Source organism: Gopherus evgoodei, chromosome 15, assembly GCF_007399415.2.
Source record: "Gopherus evgoodei ecotype Sinaloan lineage chromosome 15, rGopEvg1_v1.p, whole genome shotgun sequence".
NCBI classification, from domain to species: domain Eukaryota; kingdom Metazoa; phylum Chordata; order Testudines; family Testudinidae; genus Gopherus; species Gopherus evgoodei.
The window spans coordinates 11523377-11550689 of record NC_044336.1 but is presented as its reverse complement, the minus strand read 5'-3'; positions in this window follow the sequence as shown (position 1 = coordinate 11550689).

Here is a 27313-nt window from a genome sequence, read left to right as displayed (position 1 = left end):
TGGGTGGGGGGCAGGGGGGTGGCTGTACTCTATCTGAACTGGCATATGCAGATAACTAATGGTTCCGCATCACAAAAAAACAAAAGGCTTTTTCCTTGGCCCTTCATCATCTTTAGAGTTTATTTTATTTTTCATCAGGAAAGTAAAAGATAAGCCAGTAGTTCACTGTTCTAAGCTGTGGCCCTGAGGCTGTGATAAGAACTCTACTCATAATACTAACTGACCACTCCCCCCAAGCCCCTCTTCTCCCCCATACACCATCCCTCCCTTGCTGGGTTGGTGCAGAGTCATTCTCTTCATCCCACCCTGAAAGCATCACCCGAAAAAGAGTGTGTGTCCAGGATATGATCATTCGTCATTTAGATAGAGTATATGATATGAACCATGGCAAACACTGTAATGACTAATTTCAAACATTTATTACAACACTTGAGAGACTTGAAAGCTGTCCCTGTACTTGATTTTAATAAATGCAGTCTTGAAGCAGCCGCTTATCAAAGTGACACAAATTGTGTGGTAAATAGATTATGGCACAGCTGAAATACTGGAAAATGAGATCAGAAATGCTCCTACTTTCCCATTTAGAACACCATAAGATACTCCAGCCTGAGTGGATGCTGGAACACTAGCATGGGCAGATCCTCTGAAAATGAGAGGAGGACAAATCCCTGGCAAATTAACGCTGAACCCATTTGACTGTAAATCATTTACTCACTGGTGTGTGAAAACTTTCTTATGCATTAGCTGGTTATGGTTTGTACATTCTAGGGCTGAGAGAAGCCACAAAGGCCTGGTCCACACTTAAAACTTTGGTCAACCTAGCTAAGTCACTCAAGGGTGTGAAAAATTCACTCCCCTGAGAGACATAGTTAAGCCGATATAAGCCCTGGTGTAGACAGTGTTAGGTGAATGGAAGAATTTTTCTGTTGACTTAGCTACCACTTCTCAAAGGCCTGAATTGAAGACACTGACAAAAAAATAGAAAGTACCTACACTACAGTGGGGTAGGCAGCACCGTTGCTGTAGTGCCTGTAATGCAGACTTACCTGAAGAGGGACCTTGGTTCGCTTTCAGTGCCAAACCCAGAAATCAGACTACCCACCTGAACAGGTGGGGCCTATGACATTAACAACAGATCTTTCAAAGGTGCTAAGAGCTCATAGACTCCATTGGCTTTCGTGGGAGGCACGAGCCCTAGTACAGATGAAAAATCAAGCCATAAGGGCTTGGCTACACAGAGACAAACAGGGTATGTTTATACTGCAGCTGGGAGCAAGCTTTCCCACCTGTGGTCGTTGCAGCTCCGGCAGTGATTCAGGCTGGCCACCTGAGAGCTCAGATCCGAGGGATCAGGTGGCCCAAGCTGAACAGCAACATCCATACTGCTATTGTTAGTGCACTAGCTTGAGCCCCGCTAGCATGAGTCTGTCTAGCCAGGCTGGGAGACTCACTTCCCGCTGCACTGTGGACATACCCAACAGAGACTTTGGATACATCTACATGTTGAGCAGTGGGGTACTCCCCAGCTCAAGGAGACATCTCAGCACTAGCTGTGATTGAGCTAGCATGCTAAAAACAGCATAGCCATGACAGCGTGAGCCTCGTGACGGCCTAGCTGCCCCGAGTACCTACCTAAAGTCTTGGCCCTGGTCGAAATGTAGTCATGCCCTTAGTGTGCAGCAAGCTGGGATGTAAATCTACAGCACGCTAGCTTGCCACACACTAACCGGCTGTGTGCACCCTGATTCCTTAGCATGGCTTGACCTACAGAATTGTAGTGTGTAGTAGCAGGATCCACATGGCTTGTTGGTGCTTGACAAGCTAGGGAGCAGCACCTGCCACATGTTAAGTCTTTACGTAGACAAGCCCTCCCATTTTTAACAACAGCCACTGATTTCACCAGTCCAGCTTGGGCCTGATTTCCTGGAGGTGCTGAGCACCCACAGGTCCAATTGAAGTAAATGAAGCCACTGCTGCTCAGCACCTCTGTGGGAAAAAAATACCCCAGCTCAGAGGCCACTTCTGAAATTGTTGCCCAGGAGGCTTTTTCCACTTGCAGAACTAGAAAGACTACAATTACCGTCATGGACAGCATGGCATAACACTGGCATTTTACTGACCACTGAGTGAATTTATTTCAGATCATTTATAGTGAGATAATAATAAGTAAAACAAACAGATTTCACTGCTGGGTGTCTGGCTTTTATTTGCTCTCATTCCTCTCTTCTTGGTTCACTTTCTGTTACAATTCTTTCTTTATGTGCATCTATTACAGCTACCTGCATGATTCACGTCTCTCTGGCTCCTTGCTCTCTTCCTTGTGTATTATTTCATTCTGATCTTTATGTTGCATCGATTGCTTTCCCTCTTCCCATCCTTGCCTAATTCTCACTGTTCTTGCCTATTTTTTAGTTTTGCTTCTTTTTTTTTTGGCTTCTTTTCCTCTCCAATTATCTGTCCTCTTCTGATTTTTTTGCCCTCATTTCTTGTCTCACTCCATTTCTTCTCCTGTTTCCAGCTTTAGGCTGTTCCTGAGGATTTAGGCCAAGGTATTTTAGTCAGTTCAAATTTTTTCACTTAAAAATGTTTTGATGAAAAATGGCTTTTTAACTAAAATGAAAATTTTCTGCAAAAAATTCATTTTAGTTTAAAAAATGCAGTTTTTTTCCAACAAAAAAATGAAACAAAATTTTGTAGATAAAATTTTCTTTTGGTAAAAAGAATTAGGTTTCTGTTTTCAAAAAACATTTTTAAAAATTGAAAAATCATTTTTTTAACCAAAATCTGTTTTAAAGACTTAAGATGTTCTGGGGTTTGGTTTTATTTAAAAAAAAAAAAAAAAAAGAAAAAAAAGAAAATATTTTACATGAGTTTTTTTTTTAAATATTCAGTGAAAAATAATTGGTATTTTTCAACTGGCTGCACTAGGTGTTTTGACCAATATCTTTAAAATGAGCCCCTGTTATTTGAAAGAACTGCAGACTAGAGACGGGTGAACCAGTTTGGAATAAATAGGAATTCCTCCTCCTCAAATCTTCATCCCCTTCCAGACCAGACTCACCCCTAACTGTTTTGAAGGCTCAGAGAACATTTTTCCCTTCCATTCCTGACTGGGATTGTGGCTGGAAACAGGGGCGGCTCCAGCTTTTTTGCTGCCCCAAGCATGGCAGGCAGACCGCCTTCGACGGTGTGCATGTGGGAGGTCCCCGGTCCCGCGGCTTTGGCGTACCTGCTGCCGAATTGCCACCAAATCCATGGGACCGGCGGACTTCCCGCAGGCAAGCTGCTGAAAGTTGCCTGACTGCCACCCTCGCAGGGACCGGCAGGGCGCCCCCCGCAGCTTGCCGCCCCAGGCACGTGCTTGGAGTGCTGGTGCCTGGAGTCGCCGCTGGCTGGAAGTAACAGAAAAAAAATCTGCTGTTGCAAGATTTCCAGCCCAATATTGCAAACCCAAGGGGCCAGGTTCTCTCTAGAGTTATGCATGCGCAAGCCCACAGAAGCTACCAGGCCAAGTTCAACACCCACTGAAGTGAATGATGTCTAGCTCAATAAGAAAGGTCTGGTCTACACTTAAACCTTAAGTCCACATAGCTATGGTGCTCAGGGGGTTGAAAAATCCACACCCTTCAGCCCTGTAGCTAAGCCAATTTAACCCCTCCTGTAGATGCAGCTAGGCTGAAGAAAGAGTGCTTTCGCTGACCTCACCACCATTGCTCAAGGAGGTGGTTTACCTATAGCGATGGAAACCCCATTTGTCCCTGTATGCTGTGTCTACATTATGAGATGATGCCAGCACAGTTACAGTGCTGTTACTATGTGGCTATATGCCTCGTAGTGTAGACATGGCCGAAGATCAGAACCACAGTTTTTTGGGGTGGGTGGGTGTGGGTATTTGAAGTGAAACTGAATGGCAAGGTTCCCTTTGAGAATCATCCATCGCTATGCAGCTTCTTTTATACTGGTAAAAAATGCATGTGTGCACTAATTTTAATAGAAGATCTTTGCCTAAATCCTTTGCACTGCTTCTTTGCCTTTTGATAGTCCATTCATCTGAAAAGCATATAGCTCAGGAATTAGGCTGCAAGTTTTGAATATGCAAAGCAGACTAGTCACCATCAGATATACTTTCACTTTATTCAAATAATTGAAATGCTTGATATGGTTTTTACAAATCCAGGGAAATGTGTTTACAGAATCATCCACTAAAAAGAATTGGATTCCCACATCACAGCTCGGGATTTTCAGGGGTTTCTATAAAACACTGCAACTGCATCAGCAGAAGGCCACTTTATTAAGTAGATATACTGCAATTTCATATTAGAATACACAATTAAAACAGAAGAGAAAACAGACACAACCTCAATCCCCCCTCCAGGATAAACTCCACACACCTGGGGAGAACACATTTCTCATCCACCTTGTAAAATTTCCCTCATTTCTCTTTTGTCCTTGCTGAGAGGCAACTTCCTCACATGGCCACTGGAAAAATCTTGCAGTTTCACATGAATGAGTACAGGAGAGGGGGAGAAAAAGCTCTGAATCTCCATCTGCATGACATTCCCTTCAATACATCTGCTAGCCACTGTCATCCTTATTTCTACTGAATGCAGAGGGGGCTTAGACCCTGGTTTTCCTGGATCCTGATTGCCCAATGTTACTAATATTTTAGAGTGTTCTCTTTCCAGGAGAGAAAAAAAAATGAATCCAGCTGGCAAGCCTTGAAGGCTGATGGATGCCTGTGGCACACAAAGAACCCCAAACCTTGCATTTTTTCTCTGGTTTCCTTTGCATTGCAATAGAAAAGCAAAGGGCGAGGACTGGGTTGGAGACGTGCTAGCTACCAGACTATAGAATACGTGTCACCAACTTTACCTCTTTATTGTAAGTAAAAGGAGCGATACAAAAGAGTGGGCAGCCAGCAGCACCCAGTACCTAATCGAGACATCACACAGGGCTCTCGGGGACTGAAGTGCCTTTGAGAACCTGATTCATACACCCAGTCACACAAGTCCAAATGAGACATTCCAGTAGCCAGATTCACACAGCCAGACACTCAGATAGAAGCAGAAAAAATGCATTTGAAGTAAAGGGGCCTGCTCCTGTTCGCACTGTAGTTGCTGGCAAAACTGTCCCATTGATTTCAGTGGGAGCAGGGTCAAGCCCCTATAGAAGGAATAGCTGCATGCAGAATATGCTGCTCTACTGCCTTTGCCAACATGCTTCTCTAGACCCATTTCAGCTGCACTGCCTACAGGAAGTTAATTCACCAAAATAATTAGTGTGATATTTAATGCTCTGTGGAAACGCCAAGCTGTGCATATGCTTCGAGCGAGTGTCTGCAGAGTCTTATGGGTGGAAGCTGCAGCCTGCCCCCTCCCACTGAGTGTCATCCTCACTCATGGCCTCAAATCCAGTACTAGAGTGGAAGCTCTCTGGGGCAAGGGTTTATTTCTGTTTGTGTTATAAAGCATCCCACATGCCAATTTTAATTGTTAATAACAACAACAACAACTAGACAGGAGTCTGAGCTGCGACGTTTGAATCTGGACCCAAACAACCCCAGAATCCTTCTCTAACTCAGACCTTTAAAACTTTTACTTTTTACTCTAAAACACGTGTTTCCTAAATGTGCTCTATAAACAGGATACTTTTTTGTAACACTGAGGCAACAATACTTACTGCATGATAGGATGGCTGCTTTCAGAAGCAAGTATAACTCATGATGAGATTTTTCCATCTATAAATCACAAGCTGCTTTAGAAAACGGAGTAAATATTATCCTTGTTATATAGAGGAAACTGAGGCACATGACGGTGCAGTGACATAGAGGGGACTCCTACAGTAGGTCGGTGGCAAAGGTGAGAATAGAATCCAAGCCTCATCTCTCAGTGCAAGACACTTGTAGTATCCTCCCAGTTTTATTCTTCCCAAATAGTAAATGGAGTCTCTGGATTTGACAAACCTTTCAAACTCCTGACGGGTTCCAAGATTTTTTTGGGACTATTCATCCACCTCTAACTCAAATTACCAGGCTATTTAGTAGCTATTATTTGATGCCATCGTGTTTCCGCAGAGGCGTGGCCCAAACCTTGCCCCTTGCCCGGTTTGCTATTGAGTGCAAGCAGCGACCCTGGCAGGAGGAACAGCACTTTGATGAGGAGAGAGACTCTCGCACAGAGTGGTAGCCATGGCAACATGTTTTTGCAGAGCAGGAGGCATATCTGCCAAGGCTCAGAGATTTGCCATTTGATCAGATGGATTTCCATCTTCTGGATGTGATCACACCACACAAAATCCAGGCCAAGCTGAAACCTTTAAAAATTCTTCCCTTTTGTGGGGACAGGACTGAAACAGGAAGCTGTATCCCACATGGGGTACAAAGGAGTTCAGTAGAATATAATTTGTGGGTGAAAAGGTGATCTGTAAAAACTAAGGTCTGACTCCTTTTCGCATGGTGGTGGTGGGGAAATCCACAACTTCCTAGGACAAGAAAGAAAAGGTCTCTAATCCCACTCCTGGGTCCTCCTCAAATGAACCTTTGGTCCTCCTTCCAGGTCAGCTGATAGACAGGCAGTTAGATTTTTTTTTTTTTAAATACATGTGGACACTTTTGCTGTCTTTTACTTAGAGTTGGAGGCATTGCTTGGAGCATCACCTGACTCCTGAAACCCAGAGAGTTCACAGTGTTTGGATAAGGCTTAGGTCTAATTTTATTGATCATGAAAAAAGACTCTGAATACATTAGCTGGACCTTGGGCAAAGTGCCGGCAGGGACTAGTCAAGATTTCTGAAAAGACCTTCCCAATATAGCTCAGTTATCACCTGCTGCATCCCCTGATATTCCAGTCCCGGGCTCCCAAACAGTTCTGCCCATGCACCTCAGCCCTAACCAGCAGCAACCCCGGCTATTCACATTCATCCCTGGCAGAGTGGAGTGACTTGTTAACCAAATGTGGAGCTTGGGGATCAATGAAAAAGCAGAGAAGACAGGCTGCAGTGGAATATCCATCTAGTCTACCTCTGCTGATAGGAAGGTAGCCATGACTTGGAGCCTGAAGCAGGAGAGGGAACAGGAAGAGAGAGACATGATGGACTAGATGGCCTCAGGCCTTCTGCAGAACTGTGGCAAAGCCTGGAATGAAAAAATAATCACTCCCCACTATCTGATAGTGCTCTGTATCTGAGCTAAACCAGCAGAATGCCAAGAAGATTGTGCTGCTGTAGCTGGTGGTAGAGTTAGCACATACAGAATATACCCAAGCAAAGCATCAGAACCTGTGCTGAGACCTGGAAGGCACAGGAATATGTTCAAGAACAAACAGATAAATAATAGGCTTTGCCACCAGAAAGTGCCATTTTGATCGTGGAATGCACCTTTGTATATTTCACAAGAATGATGAGCCAAGTTCCCAGTGAATGATGTGAAAACTGTGTGCACATTTTGTTAGGAGGTGAGCAAAGGAAGTACAACTACTGATAACCTCTCCTGCTGAAGATCAAGACAGCTCAGCGTCAGACTGCTTTGCTATGTTGCAGTTTCCACTGCCTGACCTTATGAAAGTCTAGAGATAGATGCACCAAACAGCAGAAGAAACTGCAGCACTGCAGAGTAGTTTATGGGTGGCTGTGCTTGTGCCAAGCACTCTGTACTGTGCAAACAAGGACTGTGGAATGATTTCACCACATGAAGCTCATGATGGGACGAGCCCCCATATGGTTCAGAGCTCCGTGTGGTTTGGAGTGGCCCCCATGAGTTCAAATGCTAAGCTCACCATTCTGAGGTCTTTGTCCCTTCCTGCAAGCAAGACTGGAGACTTCTGCCAAGCCATTAGATTGGGGCCAGGCCCCTCTATGAAGCTTATCCTACTGCATTCTTCAAAGCCACAGCTTGCTCCCACATAACCTGACTCTAGGACTCCTGCAGCTGCAGCTCCTGGCACTTGAATTGCCCCTGCTGTCCTCTGTCTCAAGCTTCCCTCCTTACTACCCAGTTCTGCTTCCATCCTTTCCTCCTCAATTCTCAGCTGAAGCAATCTGACCTTGGAGTGAGCAACTAGTTTTCCTCCACCACCACCCCCGCCCCCAAGCCTGATTTTCTTTCCTCTTTGTCTCTTCCACCTCCAAGCAAATAATGTTACCAACATTCTGCAAAATGCAACACGGGATCCCAGCAAGTCTGTGTGGTGCCAGCTGCATTCTTCATTTCTTATCCATGCTGGAGAATCTTTCAGGTCAGTGGTGCTCCTTTCAAAATGCATCCCCTTCTCTCGATAGCCAAGGGCTCACACATTTTAAAAATAGCACCCAGCTCAGCAGAGACAGACAGACCTACAGTGGACTTGGACAGACAGCAGTATAAGCAAGGATCAGACATTCTGGGGATGAAGTGGGGTAATGGGACAAGGGGAGGAGGATTTATCCAAAGCATACACACCTCTCCAATAGGTTTAGTTGTCTACAAACTCTTTTTCACCCCTCTCTCTGAACCCGCATGCCCGCTCCTTGCTTTTTGCCTCTGTAGATCTGAGCGTGAGATAAACATGCTCTAATTATTTTCATCTTGCACAGCTGAGCCCTGCGGCCCTTCATTTCCTTACCTGAATGCTCTCGCTCCTAGTGTGTTCTATATAATGAAACCCTGTGACTATATTTGCTGTGCAGCAGAACTCCGGTGTCACAGGCATCTCAAAATTCTCTTGTTTTCTTGCCTGATATTCTGATAAGGGACATGAATTCTCAGAATTCTTACAGTCAGGGGCCTGAATGATGTGGGGAGGTTGGTAATGGGATATAGAACCTTTTGCCTCTAGACCACTGGTCTGGATCCATCTTGGGCTGGCAGAGATAACAGGCTGCTTGCAGTTTTTTTGCCCCATGTGAACTGAGATGAAGGGCTCAATCTTCTTACAAGTGTCTATCACAAAAAGTGCACTTCAGCTGGCACCTTGACACTTATCTCCTTGATCATTCCTATGAGAGGTCACCTCCTGCTAAGGTTTGAGGCAAATTAGTAAGGAACAGGGAATGTAAGGAAAGCTTCTCCTCCCATTATTCTTGCTGTACCAGTTCAATGCATTTTTATGAGACGCATTATGGTAAGACCCAAAGTTTCCAATCAGGATCAGGGTGCCTCTGTGTTGCACACAGGTCACTCCCTCAGCTCTGCACTGTGCATTGAAAATTTCATCTTTGCTTTCATATACATTATGACAAATACAGCAGGTGGATCTGAACCGCCATTGAGGGTCAGGAGACATCTCCCCCTTGCTTTCAGTCACCAAAAAGCACACTCCGCCATTATCATAGTTGAATCTCTGTATTTAGGTTTGTGCAATCAAGAAAAGATTTCATTTGCCGCAGCAAAAGTGAGTATGCAGGATTATCTAGAGTCATGGTGAGGATGGAAACACCATTAATGCCAGTGTTGGATGGAAATAGAGTAACCCTTTTCCTGCTTCTGAAAAGTTCAGAGGCTTTGACATTTCTGGCATAACATACTTTTCCCGTTAACTCATGTAAGAGTCCATGAATCTGCCACAATTAACCCCTAACACCTGCATCACTATTGAGTTAATATACTTTGTGTTAATATATTTCTGGGATCACTTGGAGTGGGGGGGTCACAGGATAGCCAAGTGCATTCCATCAAAACCCCAACTGTTTAAATCCTGAATCATTCTTGGCTCGTTGGCCATTTTGATCAGATGCTCTGCAACACACTATGAGTTAATCTCTGACACCTTCTCCAAAGGATCACACTTCATGGTCTTCCCCAACTACAAACTGGTGTCCAATTGACCAATAAATTATCTGTAGTAGCCAACACTCACGGGGCAATTGATACTTTCTATTCCATGACAACCCGCCTCTCCTCCTGGTGGCATGGCCTTGCAACATCCAGCCAGTTCATCACAGGGATGCAGAAAAGATTCCTTATTTTATCTTGAAGTTCTGCAGCCACTGAAGCTCATCCCAGCTGTTGAGAACAGTTAGATCTCATGGTCATGGTCTGACCCCTTTGGCTGACTATCCCTCTCAATTATCACTCCGATCCAGCTATTTGGGTAGTGGTGAGTATACCGCTGCTACATCATGGACTCTAAACACCTCATCTCAGTCTCTGGCTCTCTGAACATACCACTAGAACCTTCTCTGCTGCTTTGCTACCTCAGGTGACACATAATTGCTTTTGCAAAACTCTAGCAGAAAAATCTTGGTTGCCAAGTCAGAAAGAAATGCAGAGCACTCTTTCTGGCCTCTATTTTGAGATAAAAAAATGGCAGCAGGATCGCAGCACTGATGATTTCCCCAGAAATCACTGGTATTTGACCTTTCCCCCCCCCCTCACAATTCCCTGGGTTCCCAGAGGCCTTTTCAAATCTCCCAGAAGCTAATGGTTCAGGGAGCTGTGCCAGGACCATGGGGCAGGTATCCAGAGGACAAATGTAACAGAATAACACAGCACATTGGGTGGATGTGGGGCAAAACTGCAAGTAATCAACTGCCAAAAAACCATGGCTGGTGCTAATACTTTGTGCTGATGGTGCTTACACCAGAGATATCCCACCTGTCGAGTGACCAGCAGAGCAGTTCTCTGGCATTGACTAGCCCTCTGAAGTTGGAATATCACTGCTGCTTTGAACCACTTTCTAATTATTGTGTTAATTCAGGGCCTGATTTTGAGAACTGCTGGATACACCTACAACTTCCACTGAAGTGAAATTGAGAGAGAGAAATGCTCAGCATCTCTTAGGATCAAGCCCCCAGTGGGAAATACTGTACCAGACCTAGTAACTGGGAGCAGAATTTGGCTTGTCATTTGCAATTAAGTTTCCTGAGCTAATGATGCTGCCTCGCAAACCCAGGTCAGTCTAATTAAGAAATGTTATACCTTGTAGTCCCGGTGTATCGTGTGGCAAACAGCTGTGCATGCTTTCAGCTTTGACAGCAGAAATAGTGTGATTATTTATTTATCCAGAGAATGTGTAACTGCTGGAGAGAACTAAACTCCCGTGCTGCAAAAACAGCTGAAAATACAAAAAAAGAAATGCCATTCAGATGGGACCTGTAATTACAGGAGAGGACACTGACCATGTAAAATGCAATTTTGTAATGAATACTTATGTCTTAGCTTTTCTTTGAGATTAAAAGTACACAATCAAATCAAGAGCAAAGTGAAGCTTGCCCTCAAGGAAAGACAGTTTGTAAGACAAATGCAATTATACCACTATTTGCAATGCTATATAGAGTGGCTGAGAAGACCTTATGGAAAGAACTTGGGCAAAAAATTCTATTTGGAAACAAATCTGCTTATGCTTTGCATGTCTCCGTTTCTGTCCTTTACTACTAGGCACATATTAACATAAACAGGATCTTGGTAGCTTAAAATGTTCCATCTGGTCCTGATGCATGTTGCCCATCTCAAGTCAGATAAAGTGATAATACTTCACTCTGCATTTTTTTTAATTTCGTTTTAACAGAAAAATAAATAAATAGAAAGATGAACCATATAAAATTTATTTGAATCTGAGGACTGCAAGGGTAGAATTTTAATTGACTGCCTTTGAGAAAACCTTCTTAAAATACTTGGAATACAAATCCAGTATTGTCTTATTGCTTCCTTGGGCTCCCCCATCTGTCTGTCTCCACCTATTGTCTCATCTTATGCTCAGATCCATAAGTTCTTTGGAGCAGGGGCTATCTTTTTGTTCTGTGTTTGCACAGTACCTAGCACAGTGATACCCTGGGCTGTAACTTGGGCTGCTGGGCACTACTGCAATACAAATAATAATAAACCCCCCTGGTGGCATTGCTCTCAAACCTGAAACCTGTCAATGTGGGTCACAGGTCATTGAAATGTACCACCAGCGATCAAAACGTGGCACACCTGTGTTTTGGTGCATGTCACCCTGTAACGGGGTTGTCTTTACTGGCTTCCTTCTCCCTGTCAGGACACTTCCTGTTCTGAGTGAGAAGGCAGCATATATACTCAGGGCCAGCTCCAAGATTTTTGCCGCCCCAAGCAAAAAAATTTTCCCATGCCCCCACAGCCCCGCCCCAACTCTGCCTCATTCCAACCCGTTCTCCAAATCCCCAGCCCCGCCTCCTACCCCGGGTATGCCGCATTTCCCCTCCTACCCCTTCCTCCCAGGCTTACCTGGGAGGGAGTGGGGAGAAGCGGAGTGGCGGTGAGCTCGGGGAGGAGGCGGAGGTGAGCTGGGGGAGAGCGGTTCCACTACCCACCCCCCACGTTATTTCCTGTGGCCCTCCCCACACACCCCCACCGCCACAGCTCACCTCCGCTCCACCTGCTGCCCTGAGCATGCCACCACTGCTCTAACTTCTCCCTCCTCCCTCTCAGGCTTGCCGCAAATCAGCTGTTTTGTGGCAAGCCTGGGAGGGAGAGGGGTGGCAAGCCTGGAAGGGAAGGGGGAGAAGTGGAGCAGCAGCACGCTTGGGGGAGCAGGTGGCAGTGGAGTGGAGGTGATCTGGGGGTAGTGGTTCCTTTGCCCCCCCCAGGTTACTTCCTGTGGCCCTCCATATGCCCCCCACTGCCGCAGTTCACCTCTGCTCAGGGCTGGCTCCCGGCTTTTTGAGCCTCAAGGGAAAAAAAAAAAAGGAGCCAGAGTGTCGCCCCTTGGAAAGTGCCGCCCCAAGCACATGGTGACTAGAGCCGGCTTGTATATACTTGCCTCCTTCAGAGACCTCCCCACAACTGGTGGGCAGAGAGGAGAGCTGTACACTACAGGGCTCCTGGTCCCAGTACAGTACACTGGTTTTCCCATCCAACTACTACTAATTCCCTGGGAACACCTCATCTTCCGGCTACAATGCCGTTTCCAAGCCTTTCTATATTCCAATGTGCCTGGAATGGGGTCTTCTGGCCCGCTTCAATCTTAAAGAGTCAATACACCCCATCACAATAAGCAACAGATTATAGTATTTTAATCTATAAAAGCTGTATTTAAGAAGGCTTTCTCGCTTTCCACAGCCAATTAAACCAGTTTCACAACCTGTTTGAGATTCAGAGGAATTTGGGCCACCTGTAAGGGCTGCTTGTTCACTGGTGGTGGGGAAATCATCCCAGTAAGTTATTAAAGTTCTTATTAGCTTGTAAGTGTTGGTAGAAGAGCAGACTTGGGCACCCAGAATGGTCTTTCATTTCTTAGTCTATAAGGTGCCACAGGATTCTTTGCTGCTTTCTTTGACCTTGGACTTCTAATAGAAACACATAGCATAGTGTCTGTATAATACATTAAATACAGTTAAAACATTAAAGGTAAAAATATCTCCAAACAGTTTCCTTTGGGGGGCGGGGGAGGGAACCACAGGTGCCACATGCTCGTCATGTCTCTTAATGCATTTCTGCAATGTGTTCAGGTACTATGGGGATGGGGGCTCTATGAGAGCCCTGCTATAATAGAATTTCAGTGACTTTGTTGCTGGGTCTGTGCCTATTGCACCCACATCCCTCCCCGAGCAGGTTTCCGGGGGGACGTCAAGCAGGCCCAGTTTTAGACTTGCTGGGACTCAGGGCAGAAACCTGAAGCCCTGCTGTGTGGGGCTCCCAGCCCTGCAACCTGGGGCTGAAGCCAAAGCCTGAGCAACTTAGCTTTGTGGGGATGCCTGTGGTGTGGAGCCCTGGGAAATTGCCCTGCTTGCTACCCCTTAAAGCTTGCCCTGGCTTTTATATGCAGAAAACCAGTGGTTTATAGCATGTTGAGGGGGCCTCAGAAAGAAAAACATTAAGGACCCCTGCTATAAACAATAGCACAATGGACTAGGGTGACCTCCCCAGATTCAGATCAAGAACCCCACCTCCTCTTGACATGCTGATGATCCTGGGAACACTTTCCACTCATGTATCACTCTTAGTCTAACTGTATATAATCAAACTTTGAAGATGGCATTTGTGGGAGTGCAGGGTTTTGTTTTTCCTAGATTACAACAGCCCTCCTGCTAGTAATCTGAGCAGGAATAATCATTTGAGAGGGAAGCTAATTAAATTAAAAAGACGACCAAACTGGAGGGATAAACCTTTTGATGAAGAAAGGCTGGGGAAGTATAGAGGGATAGGGATGGGAATGGGGAGGAAGGCACATATCTCTTTGAATCATCAGTGTCTCAGGGCAAGGTTGCTTCAGCCATAGTGAGTATCCCTATGAATTATCTCCTACTTTTATTGTCCGTTGCTACCAGGAAATGACAGGGGGGCTTGGGGAAACTAACTTTTTTTTATTATTATTATTTGGACAGACTTAAAGAAGTGGCATCAAATTTGAAGGGCACCCAATCAATCTGTTGTCCTAGCTGCATGAAATTGTATTTCCCTGCTACTTCATATCTTATTTGCAGCAGCTGGGCTGTAAGTCATTGGTGATAACATTCTTTATTATGCAGCCGTGTTTATGAACTGTGCCTGGAAAGAGATGATAGAAATATGCAGCAATATGCAAAGGGGGGGAAGGAGGGAGGGGGAATAAATGCTAGTTGCTAGGGCAACCATGGGGCTATTTTGGGCATCAAATTTTGCAGATGATGAAAAGCATTTTCATGTGATGGCTGGTCTCTCCGGGAAGGGAAGGGGAAAGAGGGCACACAGTAAACTAGGAAGATAATATTCAAGAAGGCAGCCATTTAATTTTTTCAGTAGTTTCAGCTTTTTAAAAAAAGTATTAAAACCAAAAAAGTTGAAATAACCTAGTTAGCAGAAAAGCTGGGTGTTTTAGAGAATAATAGGAAAAGACAGCCTAGGAATGTAGAAATCTTCACTTTAACTTCTTACGAGCACCAAGTGAGACTGTTTAAATCTAGGAAGTGTTGTCAATCCTGGGGTCTGTAATTGCTTTTGTTTACAACCAGTCTGGTTCACAACAGACAAATGCAAACTTTCCTTCCTAAAAAAATCCTACCTGCCTCATAAATCATGATTAGCCCCCACCCCCTGCATCAAGGGCTAAAGAAGTGAATTCCCAAAGACCCAGTTGGACTTTTCAGGGAGCCTGGTTTGTCAAAGGGAGAGAAGCAGCTATTTTGTCTCTACCTTCAGCTATATAAATAACACTGATCTCTATTAAAATTCCAAAGTACCTAAATAATGGGAATTGTTCTAGTCACAGCTCAATATTTCTAGCATACCAGTGTTGGTCAAGATAATGGCTCAACTCACTATCATTTAAGGGCTAGTTTTCTGTTTCTTTTATTTTAAATAGTCTATGATGAATTTAATGCTAATGAAAGGTGCCAACACAAGGACTTTGCACAGGATTTGAACCAGGATACCTCTGTCACGCTACGTAGAAGTTTCGCCTCAAAGCCTAGAAGGTGCAGAGGGCTAGAGTGGAGTCATTCTGATTTGCACCAGCTGCGGCTCTGGCTGGAGTCATTTACAGCTGTTTAACGTGGATGTGAAATGCTATTAGATCAGAATTCTGCCCTTACATCAGTGGTAGCATTTTACACAGGTGAAAAGAATTGCATGAAGAGGAGGGTAAGGGAGAGGTAAGCTCTCAAACCACAGAACAGGTAGAGCAGGAGGTTCCTCACAGGATCTGTTTGCATCTAGCAGACTGAGTGAAGAAACCTTCTATAATCCTTGTATCCAAGGTTTGTCTGTTCCCTACCATGAGAGATGCTACCCTCATCGTGGTTGCCCTAGAGAATCCTTTTCTCCAGCTTGATATTGCATAAATGAAGCAGAATCTGAATAAAAAATAGCTTATGGCTATTTTGTGCAGGTTGCACCTCACCCTGTCCTGCTTCTAGAATTCTGAATATATTAACAAATATATTAGGAAAAAGAATTGGAATAAGTTTTCAGTAAGGAACCTCCTCTAAGTCCTATGTCACATGTTGGTGTTATTGCTCCCTGATTGTGTTTTTAGTTAAACTGTTAGCAGTGGTGTTGTGATTCTCTTTCAATAATTAAATCACAGTAGTGAATAATTATAAAAGTGAATTGTTGAGTTCAACAGTGTCCAACTGAGGCAATAGGACCTGTTTCATTAAATTAATCCAAGTAATGCATGTTCACAAGAATGTAGAATGATATGGAGGTAGATATCCATCATTCAGCCCTGCATGTCTGCCTCTTTTAGGTGAAGTATATTCGCAATCTCATCATCTTGTTCTTTCACCACGTCCTTCAGTTCTCTTCTCCAGAAACAAATGTTGCTGCTGTCTTTTTTTATTCACATGCGGTGTGCTCTCAGCTTTGCCCTGATAATGCATAGATTTTTTAAGGCCTAAAGGAAATACTACAGTCCTCTTAGTCTGACCTCCTGTATAAGATGGACCATGGAACTTCACCCAGTAAATCTTGCATTCTGCCTCTGTTTACTCCATTTTTAACTGGCCTTTTGTGTTAAACAATTCTCTCTCATCTGGATTATCTCACTTTTAGTGAAGATGAGCCTAAGGTGGAACTGGCTCTGACCCCTTGAACTCTGGTGTTTAAATCTGAATCCAAACTTCTTGGCTCCCCCTAATATTTAGATTGTCTTATTTACATTTTTAAAGCCCTCACTGTTATACTTTCCATACCTAAAACGCGAACAAATTGTTTCAGTCAGAATGACCTTTATTTAGTAAGAGAACAAAAGTAATTTTTTCATGAGAAGCTCACGCAGTATGTGGATTTCTCTTTTGTTACAATCTGTACTTAACTGAACACACAATAGGTGCCTGTCTCTGCAGACATCAGTGTCCTTAGCAGGTAAAAGGCACTGTGGGAAATAAACCCACATGGGGGGGGAATAATATTTCCCCTCAATGTTGCTAGACCTACATGATTTTGAAAACCTGTTTTAGTTCATTTCACAGCCTTTCCCTTCTATCCAGGGAGAATAAATCCATTTCCAATAACTATTGTGCAGATCTTAAGGTAATTAAGCAGATTCCAAAATACTCTGGTGAAGAATTTCTACGGCAAAAATAAGCGGTGCCAAACCCCAGTTGACTTTCACTAGGAGTTGGGTTCTTAATGTGGCTTTGAAACTGTCTCACAGTATCTTTTGTATTTCACAAGAGAATTTACCAGGTAGGGTCTAATTAATGACACTGCATGCTTGATTGTACATTTATATTTATTCTCTATCCATGTCAATCTCTGTAGACAATGTAGCTGTCAATATACCGGGCATTCATGTTCAGGGAGTGGGATTTTCAAACATTTCTAAGTGATTTAGGAGCACAAGCTCCTTTGATAGTCACTTAAGTGCTTTGGAAAATGAGATTTAGGCTCCTAAATTAGTCATTTCAGTGCTGATCTTAGCAACACCTAAATGCCTTTAAAAATCTGTTTGCAGTGCTGTTATAGTGGTGTTGGTCTGAGAATATGAAAGAGATAAGGTGGGTGAGGTTATATCTTTCATTGGACCGACTTCTATTGGTGGAAGATACATGATTTTGAGGTACACAGAGCTCTTCTTCAGATCTGGGGAAGGAAGCGCACTCTCCTTCTCCAGACCTGAAGAAGAGTTCTGAGTACCTTGAAAGTGTGCACCTTCCACCAACAGAATGAAAAGATGAATATCTTCAATGAAAGATATTTCCTCACCCACCTTGTCTCTCCCAAAAGCTAGAGAACTATGAAATGCAGCTGTTGAGAAACGTTTTTTCTTCTGCAAAGGTCTCAAAATTGATAATGGTTAATGAGAGCAGGAGATTGGAAGCTCAGATTTCTGGGTACTGCTTTCTGATTTTGCTGCTGACTTCTATGTGAATTTGGAAATATTGTCTCTCTGTGCCTCAGTCTTCCCATCTGTAAAATTGTATAATAGTATCTTCCCTACAGGAATGGTGTGAAAATGGCATTTTTTAAAAGTGATTAGAAAACCTTGGTTAGTAGGTGCTATAGAATTGCTAAATATTTTTTGTTATTATTAGAGCTGGTCAAATTTTTCAAATATTGATAAAATTTCAAAATCTGAAACAGAATCTGACAAAGTTCTCACAAAATCTGTCCTTGTTTTTGAGCAGCTACTGACTTGGTTGAAATTTTCCAAATTTCAGAATTTAAAATTTTTGAAGTTTCAGAAAAGAGGGGAAAATTGGGGCTGGGGTGGATAATGAAATTCTCCCATCCCGTTTTTTTGTTTTAACGCTTTCTAATCAGCCCTCTTTAATGTGAGCCAATAGAGGTATTGCAGGACTGTAAGGATTATTTGCTGTATTATTGAGCTCTGTTCCACTTGAGTTACTGGATTCTACAGGAAACAATCACCTCAAAATTGCAGCCAACTTAATATTCACTATTCTGTCTTTTATTACTAGGAGCATGGATATAAACTTGAAAATAATGCAAATTCAATATATTTTTTTTCCAGGACATGGATGCTGCTTGTGAATTTAAAACCAAAGACAATCAAGATCTTGGAGAGAAAGAGAAGGTCAGTCTCATAGCTTTGTTTAATCAAAATGGAAATTGTGACATCTGTTTTCCCAACCTTCGTTTAAAAAATATACTACTTCATTTTGTGGGTTGCATAAGACGAGAGGCACAGAAAGGTTTAAAAGAAGTTTTCCCTTCATAGTCTCTGCAAGTTGTGGTAAGGGAGAAAGAATGACCAAGAGTTTAGGGTGCTACTCTGGAACTTGGGAGATGCATGCTGGATCCTCTGTTTTGCCAAAGACTCCTTGTGTAAGTTTGGATAGTCATGTACTGTAGACTCTCTAGCCCAGATCTACGAATCCACAAAACCCCTGTGTGGCTGCCACCTAAACTAACTCTGTGCCTAAGTCAAAATTACTCAGTGCCTACATTTCTGCAGTGAGGCATGCACACTGCTGCCTCACTCTGTGCATCTGAACACCTGTCTCCCACCTGAGCCCCTGTGTGATCCATGAACTGGGGGAAGTGAGGTGGAGGAGTGTCTATCTTGCCTGCAGGGCCTGATCTGGCAGTCATTGGGCCAGAGAGCAAGAGAGAGACACTCGAGTGCTGTGGTTACAGCACCCACTTGGGAGGTGAGATACCCACACTCCAGTCCCTCTGCTCCAATCGCTCTTTCGTTATTCTACACAGTGGAACAGCTTCAAGAGGAGAACTTAGGGAGCCCCACGTCATAATATTCCATAGCTGTATTAAAGCATCCCTGTTCAAAACTTTTCTCCCCCATTAGGCTGAGGGGGGAATTGAACCAAGGTCTCCCGCATTCCATGTAAGTGCTGTAATCACTGGGCTAATACTGTCTCTTCCTCTAGACATTTTATATGGAATGAGGCATTCGCCTAACTCATTCTCACAAGCGATGACTTAGGCGCCTAGGCCACCAGGCTCCAGGAGGTAGGATCCAGGCCTTTGTGCCTCAGTTTCCCATCTGTAAAATGGGGGTAATAGGGAAGGACTATCTCAGAGGAGTATTGTGGGGACAACTATATTAAAAACACTGAGGCACTCAAATACTAAGGTATTGGGAGTGCGGGGAGACGGGACATATGAATATCCTAGATTGATGGCAACTAATAGAACAATTTAAACTCCAGGAATAAGACAGTTTGTTAAACGGATGAACTGAAAAATGACAAATTTATAAGTCAGTCCTCTTGGGGCTTGCAAGGGTCTCAAAGGATGGCTGGGTCTTTCAATGATGGAATTCCATTGGTTCATAGCAAAGCATTAAGGCTAGGGCTTCTTTTTCAAATGCTGTTGTTTTCTTTGAAGCGGAAAGGATATGGTTTTTTTTAAAAGCTGTTCAGTTGTGTTGTCTGTGGCTAATTCTTAGAGCTGGGCAAACAATACCAATAAACTATCTGTGAATATTTGTTTGAAAAAATTTATTGCTGAACTTTCTATTTTTATTGCTATATTTAAACCACATACTGGATATGGAATGATACATTTAATCCAAACTATTACAAAAGTGGTAGAGATGTCATACAGTATTTCAGCATGACAATATTTTTTGCTAATATGAGAGTGTAAGAGAAGATACAAGTAAGAAAAAAGAAAACACTTTATTGAATCAATTTTTACATATTAACTAAAAATTTGCAGAAACTGAACAATTCTGTTTCCCTAGGAAGTCCTTGAACCATCCCAGAAAAAATTGTTTCTCTACAACTATTTTTGTGTGAATGGCCTTCAGTTAAAGTAGCCTCTCACAGCAAGATTATCACAGTTTAATTGAGCATTTTTAGATGAAGTTTACAAATAACTTAACCTGACAGAATCAGGGGGTAGCCATGTTAGTCTGTATCCACAAAAACAACAAGGAGTCCGGTGACACCTTAAAGACTAACAGATTTATTTGGACATAAGCTTTCATGGGTAAAAAACCACTTCAGTTTATGCCCAAATATATCTGTTAGTCTTTAAGGTGCGACCAGACTCCTTGTTGTTAGCATGACAAAATTTGCACAGTAATGGAACATTTTTACATTGCTAAACTCTGTGACAATTAAAATTTATTCCAGAAAGCTGGGAATTTTAATATGAGAGATTTTTAGTTGGGTTTTGTTTGCGTACATCATTTTACCTCATACATATTGAATGTTCCCAAGTTAGCCGAATGTTCCTAATGAATGGTCCTGGTACAACATACCATGCTTGGAACTAAGCATTTAAAATATATATTATATATTTTTAAAAGTTGACCATACTATAGCAGCAATATGCTGGTACCCAATGTAAAAGAGAGGAGCTACAACACCTGAGTCTTGAAATGTGAGCAGCTTTGGTCAAGGTTTAATTTTAAAAAACATCCTCGATGGACTCCATCTCTGACTATATTCCAAATATATAAATCCTATAGAGAGATGGGCCTGAATCAGAATCCTGGATCTGAAAATCCTCACACTTTGAAATTTGGATCTTGAGCTAGATAGAAATTTTGTGGCTGGCACTTTCTGAGTATCTTTTATAATGGCCTGAATTAAAACCCAGAAAACAAAACATCACAGGAGTTTGTGAAAGTTCAGATCCAGTGTCTACTTTGTAGCTAGATCCCATCTCTATACATTTTGCAGACATAGGATATGATAGATCAGTGGTGCCCAGCCTTTCTGTTGCAATAGCATATTCATGTTCCCAGAAGAGTGTGGCGGGCACCGGACAACCAGCTGCCGAGAAGTGGCTTCATCGAAAAGTGTCACTGCCGAAATGCTGCCGAGAAGCAGCGGCATTTCGGCAGCGATGCTTCTTGGCGTTGCCGCTTCTCAGCGGCTGGTTGTCCTGCAGCCATGCTCCTCGGCGGCTGGTTGTCCGGCAGAAGTGCTGCCTTGTCAGTAGGCAGGCGCACATAAATGTCCTGCATTGGGGACCACTGTGATAGATGTATTTTTAAAGTCCACTGGCTGCACCCAGGTTACTGAAGAGATGATTCATACAATAATAACCACTATTAAAATGTCACTAAAAGTGAGAAAAATGGCCTCTCTGACAAGTATGTCTGGGACACCTTATAAGGCATCCTCTATACCAGGGGTCGGCAACCTTTCAGAAGTGGTGTGCCGAGTCTTCATTTAGTCACTCTAATTTAAGGTTTCGTGTGCCAGTAATACATTTTAACATTTTTAGAAGGTCTCTTTCTATAAGTATATAATATATAACTAAACTATTGTTTTATGTAAAGTAAATAACATTTTAAAAAAGTTTAAGAAGCTTCATTTAAAATTAAATTAAAATGCAGAGCCCCCCGGACTGGTGGCCAGGACCTGGGCAGTGTGAGTGCCACTGAAAATCAGCTCACTTGCCACCTTCGGCACACATGCCATAGGTTGCCTACCCCTGCTCTATACAGTAGTATGGCACTTTAAATGAGAATGCATCAAATGTCAGAAATGAGTGTTGAAATAGGGGCTGATCCTGGAACACTTGTAATCAATGAGATTACTGTGTGAGTAAGACTCACTAGCATGAGCAAGGATTTGACAGTGCCAGCCATATTGTGTTCATTGTAAATGTGGACTTGCTGTAGACTTCAAGCTCTGTTGAGAAAGCGACCAGTCAACCATTTCTGATGCGCAGCCCCATGATTCAGTTTCTCTTATCAGGGCAAGACTCCCCAATAGCTGTCAGCTCTTCAAGTTTCTCTCTAGTGTTGGTTTTATGAGTATTAATGAGGCCTCCATCTACAGGCAAAGTTGTGGTGAGGCCTATGTTTTTATTGCAACTGTGGGGTTTTGGTTGGATGGTTGGTTCAGTCCTCTCAGTGAGCATCCCATTTTCACGCATAGCTGGAGCGGGTTTTGTTAAATGTAATGACGATCTTTAATTTATGAGAGATTTAAGAGACTAGAATTACAAAGTAAGGTCCAGATTCCGGAACCTTCACTAGTGATGAGTGGAACCTCCCTCCGCAAGTAGTTCCATAACATCAGTGGGCGTACTTACCGAGTAAGGAGCTATTCATGTGAAATAGGAAGCAGAGCTTTACAGGCCCTAGCCAAACAACCAGCTATGTGGTCTTCTGAGACATATAAACCTACTTCTTGTGGATACTACAGTGAAAAACCTTCAGCTGGTCCTTACAGTTTCCACTTGGCAACTGGGTTTTAGAACAGAGCAATAAGCCTATTGGTGTACTGGCCCCTGGAGTTACTGGCCCTCCAGCTGACCCAACAGGGACTAGCAGAAATCGGTAGAGACCAGATGAAGGATTCTAATAGAGTCTGCACAAATTAGCTGCAGGAAGGATAGGGGTCCCATAATAAAGTAGACATGTGCTCAGGGCAAGATATAAAATCTACCAACTCTGCAGGCAGGAATAGATGAGATGTAAATAATATGCCCATCTTGAGCATCCCTACTATCTACTGCATTATCCTTTTCCTTTTCTGGATCCGACTCAAGCTTGCAGGGAGTGGGAATTTCTCCTGGGGAAAGGGAGCTGCTTCCTTGGCCAAAGGTTGTGGAATCAGGTTGGACAGAGTTCAAGGGAAATCAGTGGGCCACTCATGTCACAGGGCTATTTTAGTATTATTTCTACTGTGCTCAAAAGTGTGCCAGGCATTTTACAGACAAAACAGAAAGGCATAGTCTCTGCCCCCCATATGGTCCAAACTGACATGTGACAAATGTAGGTAGCAAAGGTTATAGCACATAGCAAGTTTGCTAGCTATTTGGCTCAGCTGGTGATCTTGGTGGCACAGGTAGTTTAATACCTAATTATTATTAGTGACTCCATTCTTGTGGGCACCGTGGAAGAGATCAGTTTCATGAGAGTGTGGTGGTTTGGAGGACCTGTAACGGGACAGCATTCTGTGCATGAGGGTAGCATGGCTGAGGGACAAACACACAATTTAGGCTTTGAGGTTGATATCACTGTGAATTTGGAGGCTGGGATAATAAGAGAAGCGATTAAATGGGAGGTGTCGGTTGGGGCTGAGTTACGGAGAGCTTTGTAAGTGAGGATCTGAAGTTGAAACTTGATGTAGTGGAGGAGAAGGAGCTAGGGGAGAGACTCTCACAGATGTGGTCAGACCAACAGGCAAGCAAGATAGTTATGTTGGTTGAATTTTGAGTAGACTGGAGGGAGTAATGTGGGTATTTGGAAGGCCAGCAGTGGGTACGTTTCAATAATTGAAATAGGAGCTAATCAGGAGTATAACTGTTGGGATAGAGAGGAAGGGACAGATCTTGAAAATATTGTGAAGGAAGAAGTGGTAAGATGTGGACATGGCCTATTGGTTACAATGTTCTTCCCCAGAAGACTGAATCCAGACATTAAATTTCATTATTTTCTCATGCATCTTCTTTTAATTCTAAAACACTAGATTCTTGGATCACAGAAATGTCACTTCAGAGAGTGAGGCAAAGTTCACTCAGAGGTTCTAGCAGATTTTTAAAACATATCTTTAAATACAAATTATGCAGGGTTACCTGCACTCACCCACATTCTCCCATGATACAATGAAGCAGGTAGCACTGTTTGAGTAAACTTCAGGCACTTATTCTTTGGAAAGACCAACGGTGCTGAAATGGGGCAATTCCACAGTTGTGACAGGATGAACAGGATTATGTTGACTTCAGGTACAGAATAAACAGCAGAAGCAGGTGAATAAATGGGGAAAAAATAAAAACGATTCTAATTTCCTGCTGATGGCAGTCGTGGTCAAACACAAGCAAAGAAAAATACCGAAAATATAAGCCCTACTATCATTTAGCAGTTGCTCTGTTTATTTGGGTTCTGCACAAGGATGTGCAATTCTTTAAAGGACAGGTAAGATGATAACTTGCCTGTTGTTTGATTTTACCTGTAACACTACCTGTTACTCTACTTTCAAGTCCTTGTGTACCTCCAGGGCCTAATGGAACCCCTTAGGGCAGAAACCTCAGACCCTTCCTTTTGCCCAGGGCCAGGTAATAGGCTGTAACTTATGAGTGAATTACCTACCTCTCTTTAGAAGATGGAAATAACTTTATTTCGGAAATTGTCAAAATGGACCCTTTCCTTTCAAATAAATTAGCTATAGCAAGCTATCTTTTGGTTTCTTAAACACCTAACATTTTTAACATCAAGTTAATCTAAGAAAGAGAGGTATTACAGAAAATAAAAATTAACCTTTAGCCACATCACTTAAAGAGATGCCTGGGGAAGTTAACCTATTAGCTACAAAAAGGATAGGAGAGATTATGTATTCTGAGATCTTCACTCCATCAGAAAGCACTACTCTTTGACCATCCTGTCATCTACATTAAGTCTCTGGCTCTCATCACTTCCCTCTTTTGGGATTTATCTTCCTCCTGACTCTGGTCTACTTTCTTATAAATTGAATTTCCTCTTCAATTTCCCAGAGAAGGTAGGAAGGAATAACATTGGCAATACTCCTGCAGTACTGGTTGATCTGCCTTTAGGATCCATCCTGTCTGACTGAGAGCCTTTTCCCTTCAGACAATTCAAAATTTCTTTCTGAGTTTCCACCTCCCCTCTTCAGATGTGCTGTACAATATCTCTCTACAGGATACCCACTGAATGTATAATTTTTAACCACTCTGTCTGTCAGATCCACAAAAGCTGTTACTGGACGTGTTTGCATAAAAGAGCTCCTCTCTAGGTAACAGAGCCATTGGCAATGCTCTAGACAGTATCCAACAGAGCCGGTCGGGACTGGATGCTTTAGTCTCCTTGACTTAATGGCTATGTACATCTTCTTACTGTATCCTCCCCCTCGATTCCCTTCTGCATTAGCATTCTGGTTGTGCCCAGCCATGTAAAGAAATAAAGTTGGGAAGCTCTTAGTTTCAGACAAGACAGATTCTTATATTATCAAAAATAAAATTTAAATCATAAGTAGAGAGAAATCAGAGAAGAGAATGGGCTTGGTACTTGGATCCGGCTGAGCTCCTATCAGTGCAGACCTGAACATGCTGGGGGACAGCTTTATATAGTACGTGTACACACAGACACACATACACACACACAAGCCTAGAGGTGACTGAGGGTCACTCTGGCCTCTGAAGCAACATAAAGCAGCCTAGGATTTGCTCTAACTTGTGCTGGCTGATAATAGTCCCAAAGGGACTATTAAAACAGGTAGGGACCATTGAGTCACAACAGTGTTCATGATGCCAAGAGTTGTGACACAAGGTGAGGTGCAGAGGCAGGGAGTTCTCAACTGGGTGATTGAGCCAACTTTATAGCCTGTTTAGGCAGCCAGAACATCACAAAAGGGCCTTAGCAGGGGCAAGATCCTAGCCAAAATGGGCTTAATGCATCGCCATGCCGCTCATTTGTATGTTGTTAGTCTTCACAGTCAGAAATAAAATATTTAGTTAAGCGTTGGATGTTTGGATGGACTCACAAACAGACAAAATCAGAAGTGACCCAAAGTCATTACCCAAGATCTAAAGGCTTTTAGGGGTCCTCTGTGAGATGAGTTGGAGGTCTAAGTCCTGTTCTGAGTGAATAGACATCCATGGGATGGAACCACCATCTGACACATACCTTTTGAAGTCCTGGATTAAATTAAACCATGGAATCTGAATTACTTTTATTTTAGATTAAGGAAAACCAGCTACAAGAAAGAACAGAAGTAAAGTCTCCAGGAGAGTGCACTGTGTGTGTGTGTGTGTGTGTGTCTGTCTCATATGGAATAGCCGATAGCAACACTGGGAATAAAATGGGTGTGTTCTCTGTACAGAGGTGGAATTCTTACAAATGCAAACATTGAACACAGATTAATAGCTGCATACATCTCATTTATATTACTTAGTTACTGAAGCATCCTTAACAATTAAATAAATTTCTAGAAACTTAAAAATGTCCATCTTGCCTAATTAGAATACTGTCCTGCAAATGTGTACACATGTGCTTAACTGTAAACATGTGAATATTCTCATTAAAGACAATGAGTTTATTAATATGCTTAAAGTTAAGTGTGGTTGTAGGTTAATATTAAAAGTTAAGGTTGCAAGCTCTTTGGGATAGGGACTGTGTCTTACTACGTGTATGCTCAATGCCTAGCACAGCACGACTCCCATCTTGGTTGAAGTCTCTAAGTGCTACTGGAATAAAAATGTTTACCTTAAAATAGTGAAAAATAAAAATCAGTGAAAATCTGAAAGATGCAGTATTTAAGACAATAGATTAAGTGCTTTGATGGCTGTAAGTCAATAGACAGAGAGATGGGTGCTATTTTGGTACTGTACTTCACTGAAAAATAACCATGTTGCAAGATGTCAATCCCTGGCAGGCTGATGGTGCAATATGAGCTGCAGAGGGCTGATTTCCATTTGTGCACAGTAGAACAGAATAGAGACAGCGGGCAATTTTTTTCTCTCGATTGCACTGTTGTCAAATCAGAGTAAATCCTCTGACTTCATTAGAGTTTCTCTGGATTTATACTGGTATAAATGAGAGGAGAATTTGACCCTAGTTCTACCAACTGGTGTTTAGATGGAAAATCCTGCATTCTTCTATTCAAAGTAAAAACAAGTAGAGAAACCTGCTCTTGATGTCACATAAAGTTTCCTTTAGTTTCTGTGTAAACTATGAGCAAGGCAGACTTGTTGTCCCCTTACAAGCTGCAAATTACACAGGCAAATGTAATTACCCATTCTCTTTGTTGTTAGCTTGAGCTAGGAAAGCTTCAAGCAATCGTCCTTTTCAATGTATTTCAAAGCTTACTCACAAGATGCATCCCTGATATTGAAGACAATGAGGTCCCTTTTTCAAAAATTCAATTAAACACTTGCCTACTGTGACTCTTTATTCACTGCAAATTGTCTCTGTAAATAATCTTCATCAAAAGTCAGAACCAATCCCCATTAGTTGTTTAGATTAATTAATGAGTCCCCCTGGAGCCACCCAGATGAATTCAATTTAAACGTCAACAACTTGGCTATGGAGTTTCCCAGGTTGGCATTAAGACA